The following is a 10349-nucleotide window of genomic DNA, read 5'->3' as shown; positions in this document are numbered from 1 at the left end:
CTGTGCACCAGATTAATGGCCGACTCTCTCAGGAAGAGCTGACACATTTGGCCAACTCGACTGTCTTCATGCCACCATAAGCATGAATCAATGGAACAAATTATCATCGACTCCATGTCGCTTTACCACTATATTAGATGCAGTTCCAGACAACAGGTTAAGGTTTTAACCACATCATTTGGAACCCAAAAAGCATGTTTTCCCATTGACAGCCATTCAAAATAGCCATATTTATTCTTTTCTCTGCCCAAATCTTGTGATCTATAGGTTTTCATGAAGCACACCAAAGTTGGTGCGTAACTACGCCTGCGTTTGTGAAGGGAGATGTTTTTCACTCGTCCTGTCCGTCTCATGAGGGACTGTCATAATGAACAGACCAGATACTATCACAAGACATCAAACTCAGTCAGCAAACCTTCAACAGGACACGTCTCTCAGGAACAGCATGTACGGAGATGGAGAAAATCTGTGGACAACATAGAATATATTGTAAGACTACAAATCTCTCCAACGCTAGCCTTCATGTTGCTACTGCAGACATATCTATCCAGAAATAAACATCCATCTAGTTCAGGGCCTTGAGTTACAGAATAGGTACCAAGAGTATTTATGTCCCTCATATAGATTTAGGCAGAATGTTAATTTTAGTTGATTTCTCTTATTTATATTTTAAAATATTTTTGGCCTGTTCTCACCCCTGTGTTTAGTTAATATTCACATTTTTTGTTCATGAAAACTAAATACATTTTGTCCTTATTCACTCTCTATATTTGACAATATATTATTAAACTTGACACTTAATAGACTTACAGACTTGAAGTTGTGTCTTACTAAAGTATCTGCATATCTGCATCTTGTTTTTTGTTTGTTTTTGTTGGTAAGACTATATATATATAAATCAACCCTGTTTCCAGCATATTTTTTTATCTCAAAATATTCAATTAAAAAAAAAATTTTAACAACAACAATAATAATAATAATAATAATATTAATAAGTGAACTCTTTAGAAGTGAACTCTTTAAAAAAAAAAGTTAGGTATGTTTACCTTGCTTTTTTTTAGGTTTGTCTATCTTCATATTTTTATATGTTCTATCAACTAAAAAAAAAACAACATTACCATAATGACGCCATTGTCACAACTGGACAGAGAGGCACACAATGGAAGATTGATTCTGAGCTTCTTTATTGCCATAAACTGAAGGTAGGTTCCACAACGGAATGTTCAAACATAAAAAGGCAAAAGTCTCATAAACTGAGAAATCACTGTCCTTATCTTAATTCCTTCTTGGAATGCCAAAAGCAGAGAGAGACGCGGATCCACTGAGATCCAGGCAGGTAAGTGGAGAGATCGGAGAAGGTGTGCAACTTTGAGACCAGTCAACGAGGGAATGAGGTGAGAAGCTTGATAAAGGGTATGGTAAGTGGAACCAGGTGTCCGTAATCAGTAATCTGGTGATTGTGATCTGGTGTAGGTGGCTGGTGAATCTGTGACAGTACCCCCTCCCCCACGGGTGACTCCTGGCGCCCGTAACTGACGGCGAGGATGACCGTAACCCCTAGGAGCAGGACGATCTGGGTGAGATTGATGGAAATCGGAGCAGAGTGATAGATCCAGAACATCATCTCTGTCCACCCAAGATCTTTCCTCGGGACCGTACCCCTCCCAATCCACGAGGTATTGGAGCCGGCCGCCCTGCCATCGGGAGTCTAGGATTTCTTTGACTCGGTAGATGGTCTCGTTGGAGTTGACCTCGGGAGGAGGAGGTATCTCGGGTTCAGTGGAAGGAGGGAGAAGTGGATCAATAAAAGGTTTTAACAGGGAGACATGGAAGGTAGGTGAAATGCGATAAGTGGCTGGGAGTTGGAGTTCATATGTGACATCAATGATTTGCCTTGTGATAGGGAAAGGTCCGACATAACGGGGACTCAGCTTCCTGCAGGGCAGCCGGAGACGAATATCCCGAGTGGAGAGCCAGACTCGGTCGCCCGGTTGATAGGTAGGTGTAGCAGAGTGACGGGAATCAGCGTAGTGCTTATGTCTCCGCACTGCCCGCTGGAGATGGACGTGTGCCGAGTCCCATACCCCCTCGCTCTCACGGAACCAGTAGTCAACCGCAGGGACTTCTGAAGGCTCACCAGTCCAGGGGAAGAGTGGCGGTTGATACCCGAGCACACAGTGGAATGAATAATGAATAATGAATTTTGAACATACTCAGCCCAGGGGAGATACTGGCTCCAATTGTCCTGATGTGCGTTGCAGTAGGCTCGGAGATATCGTCCGATCTCCTGGATCTTGCGTTCGGTCTGGCCGTTGGTTTGAGGGTGATAACCTGAAGATAGATTGACAGAGACACCCGGCAGATGGAAGAAGACACGCCAGACCCTAAATATAAACTGTGGCCCTCTGTCGGAAACAATATCTTCTGGGATACAGAAAGACGTGATGGAAGAGAGTTTCAGCCGCTCCCAAGGAAGTAGGTAACCCTCATAAGGGGATTAGCTTGCAGGCTTTGGAGAATTTGTCCACAACCAAGAAGATGGTCGTGTATCCATTGGAAGGTGAAAGATCTGTAGCGAAATCCACCCCGATATGGGACCAGGGTCGGCATGGGATGGATAGTGGAACCAACTTGCCTTCTGGTAGGCGGCGTGGAGTGGATGTGATGGCACAGACCGAAAAACTCTTGACGTAGCGGACGACATCCCAAGCCATGCTGGGCCACCAGTAACGGTTCCGGAGGAGCAAGAGGGTTCGTTGGCTGCCTAGGTGACCCAATCCCGGAGATGTGTGGATGGAGTTCAGAAGGGCGAGGCGCAGAGTGGTAGGTACATAACTCTTACCTTCCGGAACTCCCGGCGGAGCGTGTTCCGTCAGAGTGGTGGCACGAATTTGATCTTCGAGTGCCCATTCTATAGGGCACACGAACAAGGTGGGCGAAAGAATGGGTTCCGGGCTTTCCGGAGACGGATCAGATTGGTGAAGGCGAGAAAGAGCATCTGCTTCGAGGTTCTTATGACCTGGACTGTAGGATACAGTGAATTTGAAGCGAGTGAAGAACAAGGCCCATCTTGCTTGTCGTGGATTGAGGCGCTTAGCCTCTCGAAGGTATTGGAGGTTCTTATGGTCAGTTATCACCTCGAAAGGGTACTGACCTCCTTCCAACCAGTGCCGCCACTCCTCCAGTGCGAGCTTGATGGCAAGTAACTCGCGGTTCCCGATGTCATAATTCTGCTCCGCCGGGGACATCTTCTTGGAGAAGTATGCGCATGGATGGAGTACTGGGGTTTCACCCTTCCATTGGGACAGTACTGCACCAACTCCTAGCGTTGAGGCGTCCACCTCCGCCACGAAACTGAGATTCGGGTCTGGGTGAGTGAGGGTAGGAGCGGTGCAGAAGGTCAATTTCAGCTGGTGGAAAGCCTCCATGGCCTCAGGTGTCCAGGAGAGGGATTTAGGTTTTCGCCAGAGGAGGTGTAAGTGGAGCTGACAGCTGACTGAAATGGGCTATAAACCGGCGATAAAAGTTAGTGAACCCCAGAAATCTCTGCAGCTCCTTGACCGTGGTAGGTTGTGGCCAGATCCACACTGCCTCCACCTTCCTCTGGTCCATTTGTACTCCTTCTGGGGTTATGATATAGCCCAGGAACTGAACGGTGGTTTGATGGAACTCACAATTCTCTAGTTTAAGATATAAGTGATGCTGGCTGAGACGTTGGAGTACCTGGGTGACGTGCCGTTGTTCCTCGAGATTGGGTGAGTAGATTAGAATGTCATCGATGTAGATGATGACAAACCGGTTGAGAATGTCTCTGAAGATTTCATTCATAAAATTCTGGAATATTGAAGGTGAGTTTGAAAGGCCATACGGCATCACCAGGTACTCGTAGTGCCCAGAGGGAGTCACAAAGGCCGTCTTCCACTCATCCCCTCTTCGGATACGGACTAGATTGTAGGCACTGTGTAAATCTAACTTGGTGAAGAGATGAGCTCCACGGAGTTCCTCCAAGGCGGCTGGTACCAGAGGAAGAGGATAGGTGAATTTGACAGTCTGTGCGTTGAGTGCGCGATAATCAATACAGGGGCGTAAGCCCCCGTCCTTCTTCGCCACAAAAAAGAAACTGGAGGCTGCAGGAGAGGTGGAAGGACGGATGAACCCCTGTTGTAAGGCCTCCTTAATGTACTCCTCCATGGCAGCTCTCTCCGAGATTGAGAGTGGGTAGACATGTCCCTTAGGCAGTTTGGCCCCAGGCAGCAGGTCGATGGCGCAGTCCCATGGCCGATGTGGAGGAAGATGTGTTGCCACGACCTTACTGAATACATCCTGGAACGCCCGGTATTCAGTAGGAATTTGTACAGTGTCATGGAAGGCAGGACTTTTAATGGTGGTTGAGCATAGGGTACTGGTTTGAATGGGTGTAGGAAGATCTGTTAAGCATCCCTGGAAGCAGTATTCACTCCACCTGAACACCTCCCCGGAAGTCCAGTGGATGTCGGGATGATGCTGAGCAAGCCAGGGACGTCCCAGGACTATATCCACTGTAGCCTCCTCCAGCACCAGGAACGAGATTCACTCAGAGTGTAAACATCCGATGCGGAGCGTGACCTCCGGGGTGCGGTGGTGCACCAAGCTCTTGCCCAGCGGCTTTCCTTGGATGTTGGATATCTGATATGAGGTCACATTGCGATGTCGAGGGATTTTGATTTGGGCGAGGCAGTGAGATGAAATGAAGTTTCCGGAGGCTCCGGAAAAGACAAGGACTTTAACTGAAAAAGATTGGTTCATGTAAATTAGGAGAGCATCAATGTGTGGAATTCGAGAGACATCAGGATGGATTTGGACCGTACTCACCGCTGAGCGTGTTGGGCGAATAGGCAGGAGGGCAGAAGATGTTCGCTGGATCCAGAATCAGGTGTCCGTAATCAGTAATCTGGTGATTGTGATCTGGTGTAGGTAGCTGGTGTGGCAGGTGTGGCTGGTGAATCTGTGACAGCCATCATACCATCTTGTAGTTTTTAATGTTTTAGTTTGTTGGTAAGACAATACTAAAACATCAACCTTGTTACAATCATATTTTTATCTTAAATTGTTATATATATATATATATATATACAATGAAAAAAAGTGACACCATCATACTTTAAAAACTGAACATTGTATTTTTAGTATGTCGGTAAGACAATGCTAAAACGTCAGCCATGTTGCCATCATATTTTTATATTAAATTATTTCGTAAATATAAAAAAATAAAAAAATAAAATAAAATAAATAACACCATCATTCTTGCAAAAGAACAACTCTTCAAGAAAGTTTTTTTTTTTTTTTGATTTTGTCAGTAAGATAATATTAAAATGTCAACCCTGTTACCATATTATGAATTAAACAATTGATATTTGGAAGGTGGATATTTAAAATGCATTAAATACTTTATATTATTTGGCTTGAGATGGCACAATGCAATTTATTAGTGCATTTTTCATCTCAGAGAATGTTTAAAATCATTCAAAATGTACTTTAAAAGATCACCTTCTCAAACTGGAAAAGGCACCCGTTAATTTTAACATGTCACTGGGACCTACTGTATAAGGAAAATAAACTGCATGGAAACTGCATCTTGCCATTGGCAAGAATACTAAAGCCTGACAAAGATAACATCATTTTTAAACCCAGAATTTACTTAATTATGAGCTATTTTAGTCAGTTAGCAGACACTTTCTTATCCAAACACTGGAATAAGAATATATCAGTCCCAGACTGAAAACACCAGTTCTGTTACAGTAATATTGCAGTTCTGCATCTGATATTAGCCTGGTTTCCAGTAACTGCTATTGTGTTCCACTGATTTACAATTCCATAAAACACTTAAAACAGTACAAACTACTACAAAACTCAAGTCATACGGTCACACAAGAGGACAGAATTGGTGAAAGAGAACACATTTGATGCTAATTTAATAGATTAGAGATGTAGGCCAATGATGAGCGTTAAGTTTAACTTTTTTCAGTTCATAGTTTTTGTCTTTGATAAAAAATTAAATAAAAAAAAAGTCTATTAAATTTTTCATATTTATTGATTTATTGATTACACTCTTGATTCTTGATTGACTGGGGTCAGTACTTTTTGAATAAAAAATATACTTTTATTCAGCAAAGACTAAATTTAAATTGATCAAAAGTGTCAGTAAAGATATTTCATAATGTTATAAAATATTTCTATCAAATAAATGCTATTCTTGTGAATTTTCTATTAATCAAAGAAAGTATATGAATTACATTTGATATATTCATATATGAAATTATATGAATATATGATAAAGATAAGAAAAGTTTGTTTTAAGTATATTCAAATATATATTTATAACAATATTTTAATATTACTGTATTTTTGCTCAAATAAATGCAGCTTAGGTGAGACTACTTTCTTTCAAAAACATTTTAAAAATCTAACCGACCCAAAACGGTACTGTAATTCTGACTAAAAAGAAAACTGTGGTCAATAAAAAAGTAACTTTTAGTTGACAATAATGTGCAAAACTACAAAACTGGGTCCAACTGTAAAACCACATTTCAACAAAAATTCTTAAAAATGTCTAAACATATATTATTTTAAACATGCATGAAAATGTTATAAATAAAATGCAATATGAAATTAGCCCTTGTTGCAAAAAATATAAAAATTTATTTTAAATGTAAATAACTTTAAAATAACTTAATAATATAACTTAATTTTAAACATTAATAACATACACATAATCAAATAAAGATACAGTGTTGGGGAGTAACTAGTTACATGTACCAGCATTACGTAATTTAATTACAAAATAAATGTAACTGTAATCCAGAAAAAAATGTGTAATTAAACTACAGTTACTTATAAAAATGTTAACGATTACAAATGGGGTTACATCTGAATATTTTCTGCAAAAAGATAGGATATGTTGAATAATTTTTGATGTGCATATTGCCTCCTGCCATTTAAAGGCCGTTAATTAAAGCAATGCTATTCTGATGATCTTGCATCAGTCGGAGTGTAAACAGTGAGAGATCCTGAAACTGGTGAAAAGCGTTTGGTTAATGGTGAACATTTACATATTGTGCGTACCATAGTGTCGCTGCATTTTGGGTAAAAACGACGGAATTGTTTATTGTGTAAGGTGCCAAGAATACAGAGACCCAGGTTGCACTGTCCGTTCGTTCACACGCATCTATCGGATTGGCTGCTGCCTTTAGCGGTGCCTTTACTGATTACCTCCATTGTTCAACGCATTCGGCACAATCATCTGTGAGTGATGTCACTTCCCAATACAAACACGCCCCTTAGTTTAGTCCCGCCCCTGACACTGATTGACAGCTTTCTGTGTAATGCTTCAGAAATTCAAATACTAAAGGAATTGTGATCCCATTTGAGTTTTAGCAGGTTACATGTGCAACCCAGAGAGAGTGAAAAAGCAGACGTGGTAATTAATATTGCTATTTAAACAGTTACAAATGGACTTTGCTTTTCCATTTGAAATTCGGCAGTCACTGTGCATTCGAAAAAGCGAAAATGCAAATGGTAATGCAAGATTTGCAATTGCGTTTGGATTGTGTCACAATTTATGCGTCCACGTATGGAAAACACAATTTGAAAATACAATTTGCAATTCCTTTTGAAAAAAATCCGGAATATCCTTCAATAATGGCGAGTGATTAAAAAAAAAAAAGTGTTCATGTACTATAAATTTAAAAATAAATTAATCCAGAAACCAGAAAAGCCGCAAGTATAACGGTTCAGTGCAAAATATGTTTTCCAACTATTAAAGTGCTTTGATATAAAACGTTTCAATGTCGAACCTGAGGAAGCATCTGCAGGCATATAACTTAGCCTACAGCTAACTGTGAGCAGCCATTTAAAAAAGTAGGAAAGACATTGCCTAGTCCCGCCTAATATGTATTCAAGACATATTTTAGGTCTGTGTATTGCTTGGTGCATATCCAGTAGTTTATTTAACAATGTTAATCTCCATTCATAACAAATTAGCTAGTCTGTTAGCTAGCTAAAGAAGTCTTTACCAGCCACACTTCTATTTATGAACCCATTGACAGAAAATATATACCTAAAGTTTTTCCTCCTTGAATAAGATTGGTAACCATGACAGATCCAAAACTACAGTTATTTCAGCATTGTAGTGTAACCTACATTAATGACTCACGGGACCATTGAGTGAAATCCAGGGCACCAACAGACTCCCCTGGCCAAATCAACTTTGAGTACTACTGTAAGGTTAACCCTGCCTGATTTAAATGTTTGAAAATGATTAACAGTTGAAAACATTTGTTAGGAATTTAGAAAAGTAATCAAATGTAATCAGGTAGATTACTTTAATAAAGTAACTGAACTAGTTACGCTACTTATTACATTTAAATAGGGTAACTTGTAATCTGTAACCTATTACATTTCTAAAGTAACCTTTCCCATACTGTGAACATAAATAGTTTCTTTAACAAAATTCACTGATAATGGAGCCCAAAACAAGTGTTTATTAAAGACTCACCTAAACCGCAGCAACCTCTGTGAACCTCGCTGAGCTGACAGGGCCGTGAAGAATTGAAAACAGTCACGATACAAGATGAAAGCAATTATAATCAGGATGGAATGAACCTCACAGTCATGGCAGGCAACAGTTGGAGAGAGAAGGCCAAAGCCCCGCCACAATTTCACCATCGTGGACGGCACAAGAATTATTAAAAACTTTGACAAGCCTGTCCAGAAATCAGACATTAGACACATTAGAAGTGTGTTGCTTAGGAAAGAATTACGTTATTTCCATCCAAAGAGCTTTCTGGGTTCATTTTGATACTATAAATGACCCCTTAGCATTAGCACACTTGCTTTATCCTGCTTTTTTTCTGCTTCAACTTCATATGTTTATACCTGTCAGAGTAGGTCTGCCGCAGAAACCACACTGGCTTCGGTCCTGCCATTCGACTCTCTCCACATCGAGACTCCAGCTCATCAGAGCGCTTAGACAGCATTGAAACGGACAAGAAAACTGTAAGACAAGAACCACAGTGTCATTGCTAGAACATCCAAACAGTTTTCTGAAGACGAATAGGGTTTCCATTTGCATGTCAGGTACCAATCTTTGCAATTAATAGTTTTAAATGAATACGCTTTTAATCAGAGTCTTGATGTTGTGGGTTTGTTCTTGAGATCTCTCGAGACCACATTAATGTGACCGTGGTGTGGCTCTCATTACTCAGTGTCTTGGTCTGGATCTGGGTCTTGGCTTATGGTCTCGGACAAGACCACAGTCTAATTCCAGCGTATTAAAGGTGAAAATGACCTCGACCATAAGTCAGCAGGGTATCTTCATCATTCAGCAGGAGTCACTGAAGGTGTCTGGCATGTGGCCGTCCATTGTGAAACCTAAAATCCACTTCCAAATCAGTTTAAGTCAGTTTAAATCTGATTTAAATCAGTGGTTCTCCATATATACTGTATATATATATTACTTTGTGACCCAGTATTAGGCTCCCAAATTCTTGCACCCATTCTACTTTAAGCTGCATACTTAAGAATCTCACAGGCAGCAAATTGCGCCCTCAAGAATGAGATTTTTATTATATAAAATTTAGTAAAAACGTTTTATTATAATTTACCAATTTAATGTCTAAAATAAAAAAGTATATGGAGATATGTTGTATATACACTCTTAAAAATAAAGGTGCTTCAAAAGGTTCTTCGCAGCGATGCCATAGAAGAACCATTTTTGGTTCCGCAAAGAACCATTTAGTCAAAGGTTCTTTAAAGAACCATCTCTTTCTTACCTTTTTATAATCTGAAGAACCTTTTTTCGCCACAAAGAACCTTTTGTGAAACGGAAAGGTTCTTCAGATGTTAAAGGTTCTTTATGGAACCATTTAGACAAAAAGGTTCTTCTATGGCATCGTGAAGCACCTTTATTTTTAAAAGTGTATATATATATAATATTGAACAGATTGAATATTTTGGAAGTGAATTCTGGAAGATGAATATGAATTACTGAATTTTTAATTATGTATTCAACGTTATTGTTTTGTTTCAGAGACATATGGCATTATTTTTCTTCCATATTTAGGCTGTTCAGAGTCGATTCTTTCTTTTGGGAGACAATAACTTTATTTATTGTGCATTTTCGGGTTTACAACTTTGCTGATCATTTACATTCACATACCGCTACACTCTAAAAAATGCTGGGTTGTTTCAACCCAACATTGGGTCAAATATGGACTAACCCAACCGTTGGGTTAAATTTTTACATTAAATTTTTAACCAAAAGTTGGGTTAGTCCATATTTGACCCAAAGTTGGGTTGAAACAACCCAGCAT

General features: G+C 40.0%; 1 long non-coding RNA gene across 1 annotated transcript in view; it reads right to left on the bottom strand.

Moving 5' to 3' along the window:
- Positions 1-230: 230 nt before the first annotated feature.
- LOC107720351 (uncharacterized) overlaps positions 231-10349 on the bottom strand; it is a 21720-nt gene continuing 11601 nt past the window's right edge. Inside the window, exons 2-4 of the long non-coding RNA XR_001637603.1 lie at positions 8914-9031; positions 8534-8741; positions 231-466 (exon numbers count right to left, since the gene is read on the bottom strand). This is a non-coding gene — a long non-coding RNA (uncharacterized LOC107720351). The remainder of the gene's footprint in view (positions 467-8533; positions 8742-8913; positions 9032-10349) is intronic.

This window comes from Sinocyclocheilus rhinocerous, unplaced genomic scaffold, assembly GCF_001515625.1.
Source record: "Sinocyclocheilus rhinocerous isolate Xijiao unplaced genomic scaffold, SAMN03320098_v1.1 scaffold1292, whole genome shotgun sequence".
NCBI classification, from domain to species: domain Eukaryota; kingdom Metazoa; phylum Chordata; class Actinopteri; order Cypriniformes; family Cyprinidae; genus Sinocyclocheilus; species Sinocyclocheilus rhinocerous.
This window is presented reverse-complemented; position numbering and strand designations above follow the sequence as displayed.